The 23,209-nt window shown below is 39.9% G+C and overlaps 1 pseudogene; it reads left to right on the forward strand.

Moving 5' to 3' along the window:
* The window catches only part of LOC123610384, a 32,408-nt pseudogene extending 16,938 nt beyond the window's left edge, over nt 1–15,470 (forward strand).
* The last annotated feature ends 7,739 nt before the right edge of the window (nt 15,471–23,209 follow it).

Here is a 23,209-nt window from a genome sequence, read left to right on the forward strand (position 1 = left end):
AAGAAACTGATCCATTTTAGAACTTCTAACAAGTACATACACATTGGAAACTTTCCAGCGTAGACTAACTTAGCGCATTGCTGGACAATTTCATGTCCTCCAGAATCTCTGTACCTTGACTATTCATCATGTAAATTCCTGAAATAGGTTTAAATAATTGATTGAGGGAAAGAATAAAGAACCTCATACCGTTAACAAGATTTAATTCTGACTCCCACAAGCCTAATTACCTCCCTGAAAAGTACTCTTCTGTACTCTGGCTCCTGTCTCTTAAAACAATTAGCCACGGTCTTGATTTTTGTTTCTGCTCATTACCTATAGTCTTTATCTTCAAAGTAGGTGTGGATAGCGGATCACTACTTTTTTTTTTTAATATTTATTTATTTCGAGACAGAAAGAGAGGGCATGAGCAGGGGAGGGGCAGAGAGAGAGGGAGACACAGAATCCGGAGCAGGCTCCAGGTTCTGAGCTGTCAGCAGGGCTTGAACCCACCAGCCATGAGATCATGACCTGAGCTGAAGTCGGACGCTCAACCGACTGAGCCACCCAGGAGCCCCATGATCACTACTTTTTAATCCAACACTGATATAGGCACCACTCTAAGATATCAGTACTTCTTTGGAAGCAATTTATTTTGTGGAGCCTTTTATAATCTAATTGTTCCTGATTCATGATTTAGTTTAAGGAGATTCTCAGTGAAACATGCTCTATTCTTCTGTCCTGTTTGCTCATATCATATTGCTTTCTACAGGTGGATGGTAAGCTATTTGGCCTTTCTCACACGATCACAGTCTTCCTCTTGGAATAACTAGGGTTATTGGCTTTATTACCTTCAAGAGAAGTACAATTTCCAAAGTATGTCGCACTTAGGAGCTGGGGCCACTGTATCTAATTTCCTTCACTCAGCAAAGACGGTGGAAAGAATATTTGGAGTATGCAGAGAATAAATAGGTTAGCTAGATATTTAAGTCTGACTGTGAATGACACAAAGGTTTCATTGTTTTAAACTGCTTTGCAGTACCTCCTATATTATAATTATTGTCTGTTTGGGCTTTAATAATCCAGTGCTCACGTAATTAAAAGGACACTGTTAACTCTTATTCAGGCTGTGTGGTATTTCTATTCCTACTATGATGGATAAATCATTTGGAGGACATAACCCTTCACAACCTTTATCAAGACCTCACACTGTAATCTGTCAGAACTAGTCCCTGAATACAGTTCTTCTTTCTTCTGCTGCTGAACATTTATATAGCAATGAAATGTTAATAACTCCTAAGAGAGTTGGCTGGATTGTACTATATTTTAGAAGGAACAATTATTTCTCAGAGGCCCCAAGATTTAAATTGCATAGTCTATCCAGGGACTTCAACCTCAGAGACTTCTCTAGAAGTAGAATGATCCAGAAAAGCCATTTTGGATAGGCTTTGAAAATTTCATCTTTTCTAAAGAAATTGTATTGAGGCCAATAACATAAATATGGTTGGAATATGGTTGGAATATTCCTTTCTTGACTGCCATATATTAAACGTTTGACTTCCCTGAATTTCCTCACTTACCACTTCACAAAATACATGACTCTTCTCTTGGCCATATATGATTAAATGTCATTCAGCACATCTGATCATAGTATTTTGCACATAAAAACCTAGCTACTATGCACCAGAGTTGACAGGAGTAATCCTTACAATTTCTATGTAATAATGCCAAGTTCCCTTTCTGTGTATAGTTCACATTTGGTTTATCTATTTCTGTTCTTGATTTGATTCTGGCCAGAGCCATGCAAGTGTAAGAACTTATATTAATCTACATCTCTGCCTGCCACAGTCATCTAAGTTTCCACTTTATCCTCTGTAACTATGGGTAGGGTTTTAAAATCTCACTGACATTTAGAAGAAATTTTAGAAGAAAAATGTGTGTGCTGGGTGGTGCTTTAATAGTGATTCTCTCTCTTTTCAGAAGCTCCTTAATTCCTAAAATGACTTTTTAGTGGCTTGACTATGTACTGTTCACTCAGCGTATGTTTTGAACATGGATGTTGGACAAATATTTGCATGGCTCAGTTTTATTCTTTCCTTCCGTGAGTTTTGACATTTCTTTCTGATAGTAAGTTTACAAGAAATTCAATCTCAATCTAAAATCTAATTATATGTATATCAAATGTACGTGCATATTTGTTTTAGTCACTCCACAGAAGGAGATGAACCTATACCCAGCATTTGGTTTAAATGTTAAGACTGCTGGGCCACCTGGGTGGCTCAGTCAGCAGAGCGTCTGACTCTTGATTCAGCTCAGGTCATGATGTCACAGTTTATGAGATCAAGCCCCACACCAGGCTCTGCACCGACAGCTCAGAGACTGCTTAGGATTCTCTCTCTCCTTCTCTCTCTGCCCCTCCCCACTTGCATGTGAACGCACTTTCTCTCCCTCAATCTCAAAATAAAGAAATAAACATTAAAAAAAAAATGTTAAGACTCCTGAAGCCACACGCACCAAGAGAGTAGGAAAAGGTTTGTTATATAATGAGGCTTTTGGAGGGAGCAGGCTGCCTCCTCAACAGGTCCAAAAGTGAATTGAGAGAGCAGGGAAAGGAGACTAGTTCAGGGTTGGGGTTTTTTATCCTATTTAGGGCTGGGGCTGCAGCGAGGTTCCTGCATGTGGCTTGAACTTCCTGCATGAGCCCAAGGAGGAAGTACCAGCCTTTCTTATCAGCTTGCCCAGATGTGGGGAAAAGAAGCAGAGAGGTTTAAAAACTGTCAGTAAGCAAGTATCAAAAACCGGAGTCAGACTCTCAATACAATACCACACCTGAATACACCCACCTACCCATGCTGCCTCCTTTATCAAATCTTCCAGTAAGACTTCTGTGCAAGGACTTAGGTTCCTTATCACCCCTGGCTCCTAATTCCTGCTCCTTTGTGACTCTCACTTGCATTTCATCTCCCAAGGGGGCTTGTGTCTTTGCACTTGGGTTGATCAACATGCAGAATTCAGTCCTGGTACATGACTGAAAAATCAACTAAAACAAAAATATCTCACTTACACAAGACACTTGTATTTGTGGCAGGCTACTCAAAATGTTTGATCACTCAAGGGGAGAGCGCAATAGGGAGATTATTATCCCCAATGACAGGAATTTGCCACATCTCTTAGAAGGCAGAAGTGCCTACTTAAGTTTGAACTTTAAATAATTAGAAGTGTTTCTTTTCTTTATGACATAAATAAAGCCATTCCCCTGTGATTACATAAGATTTTAAATCTAAGTAATCTAGCAAGTGTGCATGTGTGAACACTGACACACACACACACACACACACACACACCCCTACCCAATGCAAAAGAATGCCGATATGTGGTTTGTTGATCTCGGTGACTCCCTTGATACTGAATGAGGAAACTTCACACAAACTTGTCTTAGACTCAGGAGACTCAGAAATTCTGATATTCCCTCCGGAAAATGAAACTGAAGATCACAAAAGAGCTTTTAAATCAAATTGTATCATTTGTATAAAACTCATAAAGTGGAGTTCTTACAGAAAGTATCCAAATTCATTTTTCCTCTTTTTCTTCCACTGAAAATATTCCTCAGAAAAAAAAAAAAAGGACCAGAACCACTTCTGTTTCTTCCTAAGATATATATTCACACCTCCCCTCCCCTAATGAAATGTGGGACTAGAGGTGAATTACTTTGAGGGTCAACTTGGCATCATGAGTTGAATTTGTGTGTGAACGTCAAGGCTCTGATGCTCGCTTGTAATGACGTCACGGTGAGTATTTCCTGAGAGAGTTGGGTCTGCAAGCACCTGTGGACTGCTTCCTTCCCAGTCGAACCCCCAGCAAGATTCCTTCTGGAGAGGACAATCCGGTAAATGTACTGGCTTGATCTTTGTCTTAGAATACAAATAATTTGATGATTCAAATATAAATTTCAAGGTGTATTTTTCCCCAGTTCTAGGACATATAGTTTTAGAAACAGTTTATCCATCTTTTATGGAAGCAAATCAACATTTTGCATAATGAAGAGTTCCATAGGGCTACCCAATACTAGAAAATATTCAAGATTAGGAGATGCTTGCCTCACCCAAATTTGCTAAAATATTAGGAGGTGATTTTATAGGGGAAAAATTACACATGTTCAGTTCTACATATGTCAAATATAAAAATCAAAACTATTACATTAAGCTTATGATATTAGATACCTACAATTAATAATGTATCTATTTTCTCATTCATCAATTTTTTTTTGCAAGTAATTTTCTTGATTGATATAATTCAAATGACTCAAAGTGGTTTCTTATAAAATGTTCTCAAGGATCCAAATGAATCAATGAATCTTTATACTTAAACATTTCACTTGCTTTCTCTCTAAAACAGAGAAATTGGTTTTAAAACAGATGATACATCCTGATATAGCCTTTGGCCCAAACTAATGCTGACTGAGGAAATCAGCTGTATAATTTCTATAATCTATTTTTGGATTTAAATCTTTGTGAACAAATTTATATTAATAATCAAACAGTTTCAAATCAGGTTAATTAGAATTTGAAAGTGATCAAGACCAGTGACGTTTCTCTTGAAAATGCCAAGGTTTTTCCAAGCTCTCTGGAGCCAGAAAGGCCTCATTTGAGTTCTCAGTTAACTAATCATGCTGTTTTTGGCAAAGCACTTGTCCTCTTTGTGCCTCAGTTTCTGCATCTTCCTAAATGGAGATAAAACTACCTGCCTCAATAGGCTAGTTGTGAAAACTGATGTAAATGAAATGCTTTTCAGAAAAAAAGCAGAGCCTGGGGCCTTGTTCAGAGTGGCACCTAGGATTAGAGTAACTAATTTCATACTGCGTATTCTGAATATTTTTCTTCCCTTCTGAAAATACATATTCCTCTGAACTAGTATGTCAGCTCCACAGCAAGGTGACTTTTAAGTCTGTTTGGCCTGTGCATGTCTCAAGTGTATCATTTTTACTTGCTCAGGTGCACATGATACAAAGAAACTGTCACACACACACACACACACACACACACACACGAACAAGGAAAATTATCTCTTCTTCCTGTTCTGAAAATGTTTATACTTCAGGAAATACAATATTGTATGAAGGCTTTCTTTTATGTATAAAATACAAAGCTTTTATCCCAAGCTTTATGCCAAATACAATTGAGCTGAAGAAAGCTTCCTTCTTACAAAAGCACCTGCAAATGTTTAACTGGCTAATGTGACAGAGGTTATTCTTACAACTTCACCAGTTTCAAGGCCCATTTTTTTAGAAAAAATAATGTGATGGGATAATAATTTGAGATGCTCTTTTGGGCTAAGAATATGAGCTATCTTGCTCAGCAAAGAGGCATCAGAGAAAGAGGAGAGATAAAAGATGGAAACTTCCTAGATTATTTTTTAAGCTTATTTATTTGTTTGAGAGAGCCAGACAAAGCTTGAGTGGGGAGAGAGGCAGGGAGAGAGTGAGAGAGAGAATCCCAAGCAGGCTCCTCACTGCGAACACAGAGTCCGATGCAAGCCTCGAACCCACAAACGAGGAGATCATGACCTGAGCTAAAACCAAGAGTCAGATGCTTAACTGACTGAGCCACCCAGGTGCCCCAGAAACTTCTTAGCTTTTTGATTCAACCCACCATCAAGGTTTAAGACAGGGTAATTTAGGAGTGATCAGTTAGCCAGAACTAGTTTTTCCTACTTCCACTCAGCTCCAGACCAGGTAAACCTCCTATAAATTCAGGGAGCGAACTGAGAGTATCTCGGCATTGGTTTTTCTCTGTCCTGTATCTTGCCTTCACCCCACAATGCATCTGGGTGGACTTCGGAGTAACAGTAGAACTCCTCAGAACAATTTTGAGGATGGTTCAGGAACGGAGAAGACCACCAGCCCCTCTGTATTCCAGTGATTACCAGCCTTGCTGAGGCCCTCCCACCAAATGGTGTGAAAGCTAGCCTCAAAAAGCCTGTAGAGGATGTTAGAAACATGAATTGTAGCTTCTAGGCACCATAGAGGGCTGTGCAAAGGCAGCCAAGACTTCTCACTGTCCAAGAGAAAGGGTACAGAAGTTGGATGAGAGAGGGAATGGTTAGGGCAAGCCTGGAGTTGGTTCCTTCAGCTGAGACGAGCAACGGATGTAGCAACAGATGTGCTGCTCTGTCTTTGCCTGGGGCTGGTTGTGAATGCAGCTCCTTGGTGAGACAAAATTTCTCTTTGGTAAAAACTTGGATTTCTTTGAGAGACTGATATGTTTCTCTCTCTTTTTCTCTAAGTTTATTTTTGAGAGATAGAGAGAGTGAGCAGGGGGAGAAGCAGACAGAGAGGGAGAGAATCTCCAGCAGGCTCTACACTGTCAGCATGGGGCCCGATGTGGGGTTCAAACCCACAAACCATGAGATCATGATCTGAGCTGAAACCAAGAGTCAGACGCTTAACCGAGTGAGCCACCCAGGTGGCTTGATGTTTCTCTCGCTTTTTAAGACTTGAATTCTTTAGCGCAGTTGGAGGTTCACAACAAAATTGAGAGAAAGGTACAGAGATTCTCCATATGCCCTCTACCCCACACATGCCTAGCCTTCCCATTATCAACCTTATTTACCAGAGAGTGTTACATTTGTTACTATAGATGAACCCACAATGACACGTCACAATCACCAAAGTCCAGAGTTTATTTGAGGGCTCACTCTTGATGTTATATATTCTTTGGGTTTGGACAAATGTATAATGGCATGTAGCCATCATTAAATGTTATACAGAGTATTTTCGCTGCTCTAAAGAAATCCTCTGTGCTCTGCTTATCCATCCTTCCCCACAGTCCATCCCTGGAAATCACTGAACTTTTTATTATCTTCGTACTTTTGCCTTTTCCATAATGTCATGTATTGGAATAATACAGTATGTAGCCTTTTCAGATTGGCTTCTTTTACTAGTAATGGCTTCTTTGACTTTTTGTGGCTCGATAGCTCATTTATTTTTCATGTTGAATAATAGTCTAATGTATGGATGTAGCACAGTTTATTTACCCCTTCACCTCCTGAAGGACACCTTGGCTGCTTTGGAGTTTTGGCAATTTTGAGCAAAGCCATACACATCCGTGTGCAAGTGTTTGTGTGGATATAAGTTTTTCATTTCATTTTGGATAAATACCAAGAGACATGATCACTGGATCATATAGTAAGGGCATAGTTAGTTTTGTAAGAAACCTCCAAACCATCTTCCAAAATGTACAGATGTACGATTTTGCAGTCCCATCAGCAGTGTATGGGAGTTGCTGTTGTTCCATAGCCTCACTAGGATTTGGTGTTGTCACAGTTCTGGACTTTGGGCACTCTTTTTTTTTTTTTTTTTTTAACTTTTTAATGTTTATTTACTTTGGAGAGAGGGAGAGAGAGAGAAAGAGAGAGAGAGAGAGAGAGAGAGAATCCAAAATCCAAAGCAGGCTCCAGGCATCACAGAGCCTGACATGGGGTTCGAACCCACAAACTGTGAGATCATGACCTGAGCCGAAGTTAGATGCTCAACCAACTGAGCCACCCGGGCGCCCCATTTCTAGGTGTTTTATGGTTTCATATCTTATATTTAGGTTTATGATCCATCTTTAGTTAATTTTTGTGGAGGCTATAAGCTCTGTGCCTAGATTCTTTTTTTTTTTTTTTTTTTTTTTTGCATGTAGATGTCCAGTTTCAGTGCCACTTATTGACGAAATTATCTTTGTTCCATTGTATTACCAAGGGCCACTTGGCTATATTTATGTGGGCCTATGTCTGGGCTCTCTATCCTCTTCCATTGGTCTATTTCTCTGTCTTGACTGTAGCTTCATGGTTAAGTCTTGAAGTTCGGCAGCACCAGTCTTCCACCTTGCTCTTCTCCTCCAATCTCATGCTGGCAATTCTGGGATGTTTGTTTCTCCATAAACCTTTAAATCAGGTTGTCAATATATATTTCTCTTTTCATGTGAGAGGTTCAACTCAGTCAATGTTTTCTCACTTTGGCTCCCTGAAAAATCAGTGTGAGATGTATCTGTGCAGGCACTGGAATGCTGTTCGTGCTTATAGTTGGAAATTTTTATTTCCTTTCTCTTTTTTAAGTATTTCTTTATTTTGAGAGAGAGAAAGAGAGAGAGCGAGGGAGAAGTGGAAAGAGAGGGGGAGAGAGAATCCCAGGCAGGCTCTGCCCTGTCAGGGCTCAAATACATGAACCATGACATCATGACCTAAGCCAAAGTCAGTTGGTTAAGCAACTGAGCAACCCAGGTGCCCCAAATTTGATTCTCTTTTTTAAGTCTTGTTTTCTCCACTTTTCTTTAATTTCATCTTCTGAGTCATATCCCTTGGATAAAGTAAATCTAAACATGAACCATTCATAAACAGTCAATCCAAATTGAATGAGCCCACCATTCACCTGCCTCACAGAGATGGAGATCTCGTCAATAAACCTGGAAGATAAGGATATGATTCCCATTCTCTCTTCCAACTAATGCATTTCATTCTTAGTTGTGACTAATGAAACAAGTCACGATTCTTCACAGGACAAGAGGGAAAGCAGACTGCTGGGTGATCAGACTTTCACGTAGAATGTTGGCTTCCAAGATCCTGTTGACAAAGTCCTCAATAACCCTGATTTTCTCTGCTTGAGCACAGTTGTTGCATTGAAGAGATTTCTCATGTTCTGCTCTTTAAGCCTGTCTTTTTCTGGGTGTGCTCTTGAACCTGAGTAGGTCCTTCACTGACAGCATGTGAATATGATCCAAAACCACACAGCAAGACGTGCAGAACAGACAAATGCTTAAAGTGCCTGTCTCGATGTGTTCTCTTTCTTAAAGGACAGAGCAAATTCGGCATAAATATCAAACACTGGTGAACTATCGGTTAAAAAAATAGTTGGTTCACTTATTTTCCTCATTAAAATCTGAGTACCTCTACTCAGTGTCAACTTTCTTGAATGTTTCTTCATGATTCCTAATGAGATAAAATAGCTATAAATAATAGCTATCATTTTGAGTACTTACTATGCACCACACACCGTACTAAGCACTTTATATTTATTTCACTTAGTCTTCTTAACAATCTTACAAAGTCTTGATGTCGTTTCCATCTCCTTTTCAGATAAAGAAACTGATGCACAAGAAAATTACTTTTTTTCCCCCCATATCAGGATCTAATAATTGGAAAGCAAGAATTTGAGTCTAGGTAGAATCTAAACTCTGTGTTTTTAACTACTTTGTAAATGGCCTCCAGTCTCAAACTATTAAATACTGAATATACTTCAAGTAGCCTCCAAAGAATCAGGACTATGATCTAAAATAACTTGTATGGAAGTTATCGGCATGAACAACACTCGTCAGGATTTTGCACATCATTTCATTTCTTCATTTCTGAAGCACATATTCATCCTTCAAGGCTCCAGATCCCTTCTTCAAGGAAGTCTACCTCTCTCCTCTAGGCAGTATTTGTTACCCTGTCTTCTGTCCTCTCTTAATAACTTGTTCATATCTTGTGATAGAACTTACTGCCATAATTAAAAGTCTTCCTTCAAGCCAGCTAGAATGTTCTATTTCCTGGGTACCTGGTAGGTGCTAAATATATTTTTCTGAGACAAACACATTGAAATTCCTCAAGCCAAAAAATCATCATTCTGGGAAGAAATTCAGAGAGAGAAATAGATAGCAAATATCCTTTTTGGAGCAAGAGGAAGAATAAATTCATACAATTTATGTACAACTAGAACAAGCTGAGTCTGAAAGAGATGGACAAATCTGTCGAAGCTCTATTTCCCAACTCATAGCAATAGACTTCTGAAGAAAATATCCTGCAAAAGAACAGAATTCTCTATCTTTCCACACTTCACAAGAAGTGAGGATCTGCACAGAACCCTGTTCATCTTCAAGGTAGGGCCCCCCGTTTGAGGCCTTCCTAGATCACATCAAACGCCAACACTGACATCTGCTGGAAATGCACACTGGCCACATTTTCTGCACTTGGTTAAAAAGGGAAAAAAAAAAGTGCAAGATGATAAGAAACTACCTAAAAACTATTTCTGAGCCCAAACCAAGAACTAATATATCAAGGGAATGTGAGCTTGAGCAATCCGGGGCATTTCTTTCATTGAGAATATAATCTTGGCAAACAATATCATGTTTTTGGTGATAAGCATGGTCATAGATTTAGGATTCTGAATCACTAATTCTTTTGTAAGTAACCCTTAGCATGGCCCCCAAAATATATTTGATATTTTTTAAAAGCAAAATAAGATACGTATCTCTGTATATGAGGGATTCAGTTAATCTCTGCCGCACATTTCGTAAATAGCATGGGTTGTGCTCTCTGGTTTTTAGAAACCGCTAACTCATTTTTGGGCTGCAGTTTTTACGGGTAGGAAGAACAGAGTCTTGACAAATGAAATGGTGTGTTTCTGTGGCTTGTATTCTCCCATTTTCCTACGTTTACCTTCTGCTGTCTCACTTGTGATACTACTTAGGTATTTGGGAAATAGTCAAACTGAAGAATATACTTTCCTCCATTTGTTTATTTATAAATGTTAAGGATAATCAGATGTAAAATATATTTTCTACATTTATTTCTCCTAGTGACTGAAACTTTTGGTAAAAGAGAAAAATTCTGTGACTCACGGAAACTATTTTATTTTTTAAAACAAATCTACCAAACCTGTATATGTAAAATTGTTATTTTTAGGGGTACTGAGTCCCTTGGGTGACTCAGTCTGCTGAGAGTCTGACTTCGGCTCAGGTCATGATCTCACAGTGACTTCGAGCCCCGCATCAGGCTCTGCACTGACAGTGAATGGCCTGCTTCAGATCCTTTGTCTCCCTCTCTCTGCTCCTCCCCTGCTTGCACTCTGTCTCTCAAAAATAAATAAACATTAAAAATTAAAAATAAAATAATAATAAAATAAAATTTTTACCCGTAAACATCAGCTCCTATCTTCCTATCATAAGTCTTCATTTGTTAAGAGATGTTCATATTTTCTTCTAAACTTACCTCATAAGTTTTCTTTCTTGAAGAAATAAGGTATTTATGGTTTTCTCTTTTTGCTTTTCAGTTTTTTATCTTTATTGTTAAATACAACAAGTAAGCAGAAAAAGTAGACATATACCTCGGAGGTTTTGTAGGTTTTGTTCGAGAACACTGAAATAAAGCATATATCACAATAAAGTGAGTCAAATGAATTCTTTGCTTTCCCAGTGCATATAAAAATTATGTTTATACGATACTGTAGGTCATGGAGTATGCAATAGCATTATATCTAAAAACACAATGTGTATATCTTAATTTTAAAGTGTTGCTAAAAAATACTCACCATCATCTGAGTTTTCAATGAGTCATAATCGCTGACCATAGATGACTGTAACAAATGCGATAATTGTGAAGAAGTTTGACTTATTATGAAAATTACCCAAAAGGTGACATAAAGACAAAAGTGAGCAGATACTTTTGGAAAAATGGAATTGATTGATAAATCTGTTCCATGCAGGCTTATTACAAAAGGTCAGTTTGTTAAAAAAAATAAAAAATAAAAAGTATCCATGAAGTACAAAAAAATGTGGCATGCCTATATCTCAAACACAAATGGACAGCTTAATGTATTTTAATAACACAGCTTAATGTATTTTAATAACATGAGCACCATGTTATAACCGCCCCTCAGTAACCATCACTCAGATCGAGAAAGAAAACATTGCAGTAAGTATACATATCGAAATACTATAGTGTTGCTGGAATTTTAATTTTAGATTGATGGGATCATAGTGCGTGTTTTCTTTTAGATTTGGCTTCATTCAGTAACCATTCTGTAAGTTTTGTCTGTGTTGTTACTTGTGGCTGTGACTTATCTTCACTGATCAATATTATTCCATTTTATGAATATATCACCATTTGTTCATCTGATCTATCACTGATGGATATTCAGGTCACTTCCAGTCTTGTGCTGTTTATAGTTCTAATGCTTCTACAAGCATTCTGTGCACGTCTTCTGGCACATTTACAGGCATTTCTGTTAGATATAAGCTCACACTGGGCCATTGGCTATATGGGGTTTCAAGGTCACCAATCTTGTCATGACGTGGTTGTACCAATTGTACTCTCTCCAGTCCTATGTGAGTGTTTCATTTACTTCACATCCTTGCCAACACCTGGTATGGTCACACTTTTTCATTTCAGCAAATGGGGTAGATTTGTGGTAATATCTCATTGTGTTTTTATCTTGCACTGAATATCCTCTTTTATAAGGTAGCCAAGAAAGTCACTTGCTCATTTTCCTAATGGGTTGTCAGTCTTTTTCTTATTAATTTCTAAAATTAAAAAAAAAAATCCATGTATTTGACTTTTTTGAGCTTGCCTATTCAGTTTCTTAATATTATCTTTTGTTGAACAGAATTGCTTTAATACAGTTTTATAAAGTTGCATTACATAAATGACTTCAGACTGAAAGGTTTTTTTTACTAAAATTTTTTTTTTTTAATTTTTAGAGAGAGGAGAGAGTACACAGAGGAAAAGGGCAGAAGGAGAGAGAAAGAATCCCAGCAGAAGAGAGAGAGAGATTCCCAGGCAGGTTCCATGCTCAGCACAGATCCAGATGCAGCACTGGGTCCCATGACCCCAGCCAGAATCATGACCTGAGCTGAAATCAAGAGTTGGCCACTCAACAACCACCTGAGCCGCTCAGACACCCCAGACTGAATGCTTGTTAAATCTGATATTCTGGGAAGCAAATAGCTTCATCTTTATGGGCATCTGTATATATAATATATATATATATATATATATATATATACACACATGTATACATATATATATGTATATGTACACACACATACATACACACACACACACACACACACACATATATACATAGAGAGAGAGACAGAGACAGAGTTGAGGATGAGAATAAACATAAGGCCCATTGGGAACCCGTGTGTCTTCAGATATATTTTCCCAGTTGTGTCCACATAGATATTCCATAAACACTTAAGATTCAATCTGATAAAAAAGGCGTTTATCTCCATCCCTATTAAATACCCCATTATTTTGCCATCAATTGTATTGTTTTGCACTAGGTCGCACGGAAACTTCAGAGCCACCCTGAGTCCTTCCTCTTTTTCTTTTCCTTCCATATCGAATCAATCACAAACCACACTTCTCCAGACTTCTATACTTTATATGTTCTTTCCTATCCCCGTAGCAGCCATGAATATGTACCTCTTAGATCTCCAGCTGTGCAGGTATCACAGTTGCCTGACAATCCTACTTTCTTCCCCTCTCAATCCCCTGCCGCATTCATGCCAAGGCTATGTTTCCTCCGAGCTTCTTCACTTTTTTTGGGAACCACAGACTAATGGGAAAATAAAGATCTTTTAATTTTTATTCTTTTTATCACTGTTTTCAATGGAGATGTAATTGACATATAACATTAGTTTCAGATGAACAACAGAATGATTCAACATTTGCATACAATGTAAAGTGATCACCGTAACAAATCTAGTTACCATCCATCACCACACAGAATTATATTTTTTTCCTGTTATAAGAACTTTTAAGATCTACTCTTTAGCTTTCAAAAATATGCATTAGAACTATAAACAGCACAAGACTAGAAGTGACCTGAATAGCCATCAGTGATACATCATATGAACAAATGGTGATATATTCATAAAACGGAATAATATTGATCAGTGAAGATAAGTCACAGCCACAAGTAACAACACGGGCAAAACTTACAGAATGGTTACTATTAACCATAGTCACTGTGTTGTACATTGTCTCCCCAGGATTTCTTTTTTTTATAAGTGGAAGTTTCTATCTTTTGACCACCTTCACTCATTTTGCTATATTGTGTGGTAGTTCCAGTTTCAATTTTTTCAGGAAACTCCATACTGTTTTCTGCAGGGGTTGTACCAATTTGCACCCTCAGCAGCAGGGCACAAAGATTCCCTTTCCTCCACATCCTCACAACGTTTGTTATTCCTTTTCTTTTTGATAATAGCCATTGTAACACCTGTGTGATGTTATCTCCCCATGGTCTTGATTTGCATTTCCCTGATGACTAGTGATGTCGGGCACCTTCTCATGTACCTGTTGGCCATCTGTGCTTTCTTTGGAAGCATGCTTATTCAGATCCTCTGCTCACTTTTTAGCTGGATTTTTTTCTGTCAAGTTGTATGGGTTCTTTATGTATTTCTGGATACGGATTAACCCCTTATCTAATGGCATCTTGACACTTGAGGACTTCAAGATGCTGAGGAGGGTGGAAGATGCAAAGTGAAAGAGGGGAAGGAGGAGGAGGAGAAGGAGGGGGAGGGGGGGGGGGAGGGGAAGGGGGAGCACAAAGACCAGTAGGATAAGAAGACCTGAGCAAATTACCACCATTCCAGTTCCTGGGCAGCCCCCTCTGGAGGAGGCTTATCAGACCCTGGCCCCAACTGGAGAGTTCTGGTCACCCTGGAGCCTGAGCCCAAGCCCAACTTGGCCTGGAGGAATGCCTGGACATCCTGGGGAATCTGCTATTGAGGAAGCAGACATTGGTCCCAGGCCCACCCTGCTGGAGCCACCCAGCCAAGGTCCAGTCACTGCAACTGCAGCCCTCACTGGAGAACAGCAGGCAGGTTCAGGAGGAGCCAGAGCTGGTGTTAACCTGAGCTATTATGATGTCATCGAGGCCCTCGACCACAGTGTACAAGTCATGGATGTGGGAGAGATGGTTATGGTCACTGCGGACTCCAAGTACAACCAAGGCCTCAGACACCATCCTCCGCAACCGTTCCCCCCAAAGTGGCCCTGTGCCTAGAGATGATCCTGAGGATTCCATTGTCGAGCCTGACCCGGAGATGCTCACGGAGCAGCGTGTCGCCCTGGCAAACTGGAAGAAGAGGAGCGATGTCAACTACCTACGGGCCAACTTGGTGCTGGCAGCCAACTCTTATGACCCCACCATCAAGGCCATCACCTCCAGTGCCAAAGTAGATGTGACGTTTGTGGAGGAAGAACAGCTCTCACAGCTCGGGGTGAAGTGTATGAACAAACTGGCAGCTTGGCATCTGAGGGTGGTCTCAAAGCCGGAACGTTCCAACAGGACAGTGAACAGAGAGTCCTCCAGGCTGAGGAAGAAGCACATGGACCAGCAGAGCTTGGAGACTGCCCTGTGCTGGAAAATGCTGCCCCCGCCCCAGCCCAATGCCCAGCGAATGCCTTGCAGGGGTGCCTGGCCCATCTGCTGGAAGTGGCCGTTTGGGGCCCTGCGGGTGCCCTGGGAGGTGTGGCTCTGTCTGTGGTCTTCGCTTCCAGGAACCAACTGCCCAGGTGGCTGCCACCTTCTCCACACCTTGGGTCCTACCCTGTGCTCCCTAACTTCCCTAGGCTCCCTGTCCACTGCCTTCACATGCCTAGCCCTCTCCTCTGCAACAGGGCACGAAGGTTTGGAGTCCATAAGGCCCAGTGAGCAGGCAGGATTGAGGTCCTGTAAGGGGAAAATGAGGCAAGGCCAGGGCCTCATGTCCAGCCTGGAGACAGGGTGGCCCCTCATTCCTCCAGGCCCAATTCCCATCCCCACCTGTCTAAGTAGGTCTCAGTAGGGGCTGGCCTCAGTTTCTCCTTCCCAACAGGCCCTGAGGCAGCCCTTCCCCTGCCCAGTCCCAGTATAAATGCCAATGCCTCCTGGGTCTCCTTCTACCTTCTGACCAGGTTCCCCCACCCGACCCTACCCCCACCAAATAGTAAAATAAAGCCTCTCTCTCCCACACTCCCTGCCCCCCACACAAAATGCAGATGCATAATAGCAAAATACGGGGCTTCTTTAATAGGTCCCTTTGGTTTGGAGTCTCTCGGTTAACCTGGCTGAAACTTTCCAGTAACTGTGCTGTAGTCTGAAACTCTTCTTACCCTCTCCTCCTTCCCTCCCCTTTTTCTCCACAGGTGTCAGATAACAGAACAATCTGCGGGCCTACCCACCTTCTCTAGCTTTCTCCCCACACGTTTTTTTGCAAGTTTCATCCATCGTGGCATCTGCTTTTGCAGGTTTCGTCTATCGTGGCATCTGCTTCCTGGAAGGCCCTAACTGCTCTTTACCCTAATTCTGATCATCACGTTTCATAACTAAGAACTGGGTTCCCTGCTTCTAGTTTTACCTTCACAAATCCTCTGCCAGTGGCAACCAGAATATTCCATCTGTCTAGAGCTGGCCTCTGAATGTATACTGAGACCCATGAGGTCTCTATGTTCCCATTCCAGCCTATCCAGTTTTCCCATTTACTGCTCATCCAGTTGGCACTCCTCCAGGAGAGCTTCCTGAATCACCCCAAGTGAGATATAGTGTCCGACCCACCAATCACCCTGTCGCCTAGATGCTTCTAGGTCCTATATGTTATGCCTTTGTACCTTTCTTCCCAACAGAACTATGATCTCCATCAGGGCAGGGTCAGTGCCTATTTGTCTCAACTCCATATCATTCAACAAATATTTGTTTTTAAGTTGAAAGTGTTAGATTCTAGTACTTCGTTAATTTACTATCTTTAAAAACTCTCACAATACAAAATAATTGATTAGTTTGTTCAAGTGTTTTTGCAATTATGAGAGGACAGGCTTGTAATTCGGGAAATAACAAGGCAAAGAAGCAACTGTCCAGACTTTCCTTCATTTCAGGATTCTGAGAACCTCCATCCAGAGGGTAGACAAGAGAAGAAAAATAAGACCAACTTAGAATCAATCCATTTTCTATTGATAACAGCGTTTGAGAAAACATCAAAATGTTAATACTAGTGACTAAATTGAGGTCTAAATTTTGTGGTGATCTAGTTTACTCATTCAACCTTTAATATTCATATTTGAAATAAGACTGATAAAGAAGTCCGGTCTTTTGGGGTTTTTGTAAAAAATGCAATGAGGTAAGCATTTTAATAATTTCTTTTATTTCTATTTAAAAATATTGTAACCATTTACCCGTACAGGTGGTGGGGATGTACTTCCTTTTGGCAAATCAGAGAATTTAAAAAGATATCCACATTAGGCCAACACACCAATCAATTCAAGTTAAAGAAACAGTATCATCGGATTTTGTGGGGCCCAAACTCAGGTGATTGTCACATCTTTGACTTAACAAACTTAAGGCTTGGATATTGTGCAACTACAGAAGGCAAATAATACTTTCTTTATCATAGGAGCATGATAAAGATTTTAGAAAGTTGCATGACACTGAAAACCGCTGGAAACCTGTAAAGTTGAGGACGTTTGCATTGCACAGACTCATCTTCTGGCTCTTTCTTTTTCATTGCTACCTAGGAATCGGGGATCTTTCTCTTTCTTTTCCATAGCAGTTTGCGTGGTCTTCTAGGATTTCAGTTATTCATTTGAATTGCAGCTGTTTGTTGACATCTATCTTTCCAACTTTTCTTTTTGCCCTTTGAGAATAAAAACTGATTCAGATTAATGATATCGTCCTCAGTATCTGTCACAGTGCATGGCACAGATTAGAATTCTCTAAATTCTTGGAAGAGAGAACAGGAAAAAGAAAAAAAAAAGTCAAGAAACGGTGGGAGAGAGGGATGAAGAGAGAGGAAGAAAGAAAGCAAAAAAGAAAGAAAGAAAGAAAGAAAGAAAGAAAGAAAGAAAGAGAAAGAAAAGCAAAAAGAAAGAAGGAAGGAAGAAGAAAGAAAAAGGAAGGAAGGAAGGAGGGAAGGAAGGAAAAAAGGAAGGAAGGAAGGAAAGAGAAGGAAATGAATTTAAGTCATTTTCCCATGAAGTCTCCTAAAGTATTTAAATCTCATTAAGTATTAAATGAAAAATTTCATCTCTTATTCAGAGGTTGTTAATTAGCAGTGAACAGGTGGGAAAACTGTTTGTAGGGGAATGTAGTGGCATTCCAGACCCTTTCAAGTCACATCAGATGAAATAATATTTCAATACACCTTTTCATAGGAGAGTTCTGCTGGAAGCCGAGGAGCCAAAAATAATGATCAGAGCTCAGAGCCTTGTGAAATAATATAAAGGGAACAGGATGGAAGAAAAATAAACCAACTAATTAAAACAAGATAAATATATTAAAAAGCATTCAGACTGTAGGTGTATATTCTGCACAAATCAATTTCGGCTGCAATTCTTATAATGTGTTCACAAATAAGTGACTTATGTTCCTCTGATGCTCCGCTACTGATGCTAATTAACACAGGCTTGAGGAGCCTGGGAAAAGGAATACATAAATAAAAACAGTTCAGCAGATGATAGGGAAAGACATTTCATGCAAGGAAACAGACTCTCACTCTCAGACTTAGAAATCTTTTCAAGGATTACAGAAAAACTGTAAAGGCTTGTTCTCTCACCACAGACTCCTTATGAGAATATGTTCATGAGGTACACCACACATACTAGAATATTCCTTCCTACATTCTCCTCTCCATAGATAATGAGTTTGACAATCACGGTTTTTATTCAAGAAGGGGGGGAAGTTTTAATTAAGCACATTCTAAATTACTCTATTTAGTGGTACAGTTAAGGAGGTTCAGAGTGGGTTGCGGGTTGAATACCAGTTCTTTCCTCCAGACTATTTTTCAAAACAATGGAAGACACTGAGATTCTGTCAATCTTTCTAGATTCTCAGCGGTTGCATTGTTTTCACGGCCCAAAAAGCTGAGGTGATAGAATGCTCCTGCTCTCCATTTTCGATTGAAGCTACGAGATAGACTTAATTAAAATGCAAGCAAATGAACACGCTCAACCAGTGCCTCCCAAGTACAAAACGTGGTGCAATGCACTGAGTGCCCCAGTGGTGAGTAAGACTGGCTTTTCCCTCCTGATAGAAAAGTACCCTTCTTTGGGGAGATGCAAATTTGTAAATAATAAACCTGTAACACCAGGAAGAAGGAAAGAAAGTGTTAAAATAGAGGGAAAAGCAATAAGTCCTGAGGAAATAGAGCAAGAAATAATGAATGTCCCCTTCATCATGTCAGGAGGGGAGAAAAGAATGTTTCTGGATGCAGCGGCATTTACTGGAGCAGAAAGGATGGGTCAGCATTCACCAGGAAGGACTTCTGGGAAAGGTACGCCACCAAGGTAATGTCATGCCTGCTTTAAGTCACTCAGGTCTGCTCAAATGCCACATCCTTGGAGAGGAGTACGTTGCCCTCATCTCCCCGGTTAATGTAGTTACCCTGCTAGCAGATTTCCCTAAGTAGAAGGATCCTTAAGACACTTAGCTGTCTTTTTTCAATAAAATAATATATGTTAACCAATTTTGATGAATTAGGGTGTCTTGTGGAGAACAGAGGAGTGAGGAGGTAACTACCCAGATAAACAAATCGACTGATTTGAAACAGAAATTTGTGTTATAAATAAAATGGAAATTGGGGATGATAGACTCACAGAGACTAGTTGGAGTTTTAGAGCATTGTGACCCAAGATTGTACTCACAGGGGTTTTATTAGTATTCTTTTACTACTCTTCCCTAAAACAGCATACATATTTTACTCACTTGGCAAGATATTTTATATAATTTTCAACTAACAGTGATAGGTAAAGTGCGTGTTTTGTAAGACACGTTAATATTCTGGATTTGGCAAATTGAATCACTTAAATGGGTGGATGGTTTAAAAAACAATGTAAGTGATTCAAAGTAAAAAATAAAGGAAAAATATAGGCGGTAATTTAAGTAAAAAAACAAGTGTTTACTAAAACAGAGATTTTTAAACCCAATTTAAAAAGCCTCCTATAATCCTACCACTAAAATTACTTTCCCATATAATTAAATCATTTTTGAAAAATGCTTTTCATTTTATTTTTTTAAATAGACTCCAGCCCAGCACGGAGCCCAATGTGGGGCTTGAACTCACGACCCTCAGATCAAGTTCTGAGGGGAGATCAAGAGTCAGATGCTTAACCCACTGAGCCATGCAGGTGCTCTGAAAAAATGCTTTTTAACTATATAACACTCCATTATACTTCACTTAGTCATTTTCTAACTATTGAAAAAAAGACTGTTCTTTGGTTTTGCCATTATAAAAAAATGCTATAATTAGCATAATCAACCATACATAATTTTTCAATATTCAGATTACTTCTCAGGGATATAAAGAATTGGGTAATGAGGAGAGCAGTCATATTATTCAAAAAGAGTAATTTTCATTTAATTTTATTCTAAATTACTTTGTGTTACAGTTAAAGGGCTCAGGACAGTTGTGGGAGGAGAGAAGTAATAGATCAGGGTGTATTCAGTATCCTATACATCGTATTTTAGTTATTACACTGTGAACTTGTTGCCATTCAATCTAGTATCTCAGAGCCTCGCACAGTGCCTTGGCACATAGTTAGATTCTAACTATAATGTGTGTTCACAGAGCTGAGCCAGTGCCACTTTAAGCATCTAAAATAAACCTGCAATAAAAAATGATATGGAAATACATTAGGGTCACTCAGATGTAATTGGAAATATTATTTTGATAAATATAATAAAATATTTTAAATGCATTGTTTAAAGGCACACTTTTTATGACAATTAATGCATCCATTCTGTTATTTGCTCTTGAGCACAATTTTAATACGGGGAAAATTCAAATAGTTGAGCTTAGATATGTCTAAACTGTCACTTTCAAATTGACATGACTTAGGTACAATCTATGGTCATATCATGCTGGAAAATGAAATACGAATTTTCAGAATGAGTCAGAAAGTACTTGATTCTAGTTTTGAAATATCTGCTATATGTGCAGCAATGAGCAGGAGCTGTGGTGAATTAAAGGCAGATAAAGTTTCACTAAACAGGGAAGACAGAACTTAGATAACACAAATACATACAGTGTGTGCATGGTTCCTTGAAAAAAGGGCTGTGTGACCTAAGAACTAGGGCAGAAAGTGAAAGATCATGTGTAGCAATTTGCAAAATGGATACTAATAAAATAGTGATCATAGTTAACATGTATCAAGCGCTTGCTATATGTTCAGTTGCTGTTCTATGCACTTTTTGTATATTAACCCAATAATTGCCTTCACAGCAATTAAATCAGAAGGTCTAGAGGTAGGAACCAAGCCTGAATACCTTTTAAAGATCCCCCAGGTAATTCCAAACTGCAGAAAAGTCTGGGAACAACTCCATGACCCTGCAAGGTAAATATTCTTTTTATGACTTCTGTCTTATTAAGGTGATTTCTGTCTTATTATGATTTCTCTCTTATTAAGGAGTCACAGAGAGGTAAAGGAGCTCAAAGGGTTAGAAAGTTGAGAGATGGATCCCTGTGGTCTTGTACCAGAGCCCTTGACCACGGCAGAGCCACCCCAGTGCTCACTGCCATTTCCAATACACAGCTTTGCCTTTTATGAATTTAAAGAAATTTTCAATGCATGTCCTAAAAGTAGTCATTTTAGGGGATTATAACCTATGTGCTATGTTTCCTACTAGCATCTGTGATGCTCTTCTCCCTGGCTAGGACCTATCTTTACCATGCACAAGGATGTGCCCCAGTTCCTTAAACTCCTCCCACCATCAGATGTGACACTTCAGAGCCCACTGAAGTCCGCAGGCGGGAACTGGTTGCATGTGTGAAAAGAAAGGGGCCCAGGAGTAAAACAAAGCAGGGCATACACTAAAGTTCTTCTTGTTACTAAGACCCCATTCAGGGCCCAGATTTTGACTGTTAATTTGTTAGATGCTAATTCCTAAGGCTTCTTTTGTTCAGCCTCTGCTGCAGCCTTGAAGTTCCTCTTTCATCCTGAACCTAAAGTCATGTTATATTATGGGACTTCGGGGGTGGGGATGGGATCGAAGTTTTCTGCTTAACTTTGCTACTCTCACTAAATGACTTTAGGCAAGAGGCTTAGGTCTTCCAGACCAGTGCACTGTGTGCCATTCTAAATGGACTTTGGAGATCCGCTTGGCTAAATTTTTGGTTCTCTGGCACTTCGTGGCTCTAAATTTAAGTTCAAGTATGTTCGTCTATGGACTGCTCACTGATTTCCAGACCTTCAGAGTCACCATGACCGCTGGTTTCTATCATGAACTTGGGGTTCTCCTGTGAATAGATCCTGTCTACCCGGGCAATCTTGGTGGTAGCTATCCTGGTTCAAGCAAGTGCCTTTCAGTTACAACATGGGTGGTATAATTCAGTATTTAATACTCCCATATTTGTGTATCTAGGGCCAGAACAGATTTAATAAACCAGGCACTTGGGCCTGAGGACTCACACCGATGTGGAACCCTCCTCCTACATTTTCTTCCATGGCTGCTTTTCTATGTCCTAGGAGATCTATTCATGACTGTGGCCCAGGCAATGGTTGCAACAGCTAAAATCTTCCCCTAGGGAAAATGCACCCATCTCGGTGGAGTCACAGAAGCCCACCTGAAGCTGTTTGACCCCCTTCATGGAGCTCTTCTAAGTTCCAAGGTCAGGGATTCCACCTAGAGGCAAACGGGACGGAGAGTAGTGGTTAGAATTTACACAACGACCTGGTGGCTCCCAACCACCACGAATAAACCTCCTGGATTATTCCCTGTTAAAAAATAAATTCTACACTTTGTCCTTATGAAACCCAATCAGAGAGAAAGGAACTGGTCGCTCTTGCTTCGGTAAGTCGTTTTCTGAAAGACCGTTATCAGGTCACTAATAGTAATAGGTTTTATCTGTGTTCTAACTGCCACTGTTATTTGTTCCTAAAAAGGTGAATTCCAGGGGAGGCTATATTTTGCTCTATTTCCCAACATTTCATTGGCAAAAAAAAAAACAAAACAAAAACCCAAAAACAAAAGCAAAAACAAAAACGAAACTACATGAGCACACAAAAAGCTCATGCAGCAAAAAGAAAATTGGGGGTCAGATTCCTTAAAATACACAAAGGGGTAGGCTCTGCCTTTGTTTGCCTGGGACCCTTGGCAGCGATGGGGGAAGGATGGGGTAGCTGAAGATAACAAGCATCCAGCGCAAGGGTTGACAACTCTGAGGAAGCGTGCCAGTAGGCCTTGGAAGAAGGAGAGTTCCAGAGCCCCAAGCCCAGGTCAAGCACAGCACACATCTAGATCTTGCTTTTCTGAAGGTCCTGGGAAAACCTAGAGTCTAACTCCCAAGAGGTTTGGAAGGGTAGCTGTGGCCCAGCGTGGCCTCCCACAGCCACAGTCTGAAGGAAGCTTCAGATTTACCACCCTCTCCAAGTGCTGGTGGGGCCAAGGCCCCTTCTAGGGATGGCTGGGCCCAATGCTGGCAATGGCCGAGGGTTTCTTTAAAGTCATTTCAATGAG

This window comes from Leopardus geoffroyi, chromosome C2, assembly GCF_018350155.1.
Source record: "Leopardus geoffroyi isolate Oge1 chromosome C2, O.geoffroyi_Oge1_pat1.0, whole genome shotgun sequence".
Lineage (NCBI taxonomy): Eukaryota > Metazoa > Chordata > Mammalia > Carnivora > Felidae > Leopardus > Leopardus geoffroyi.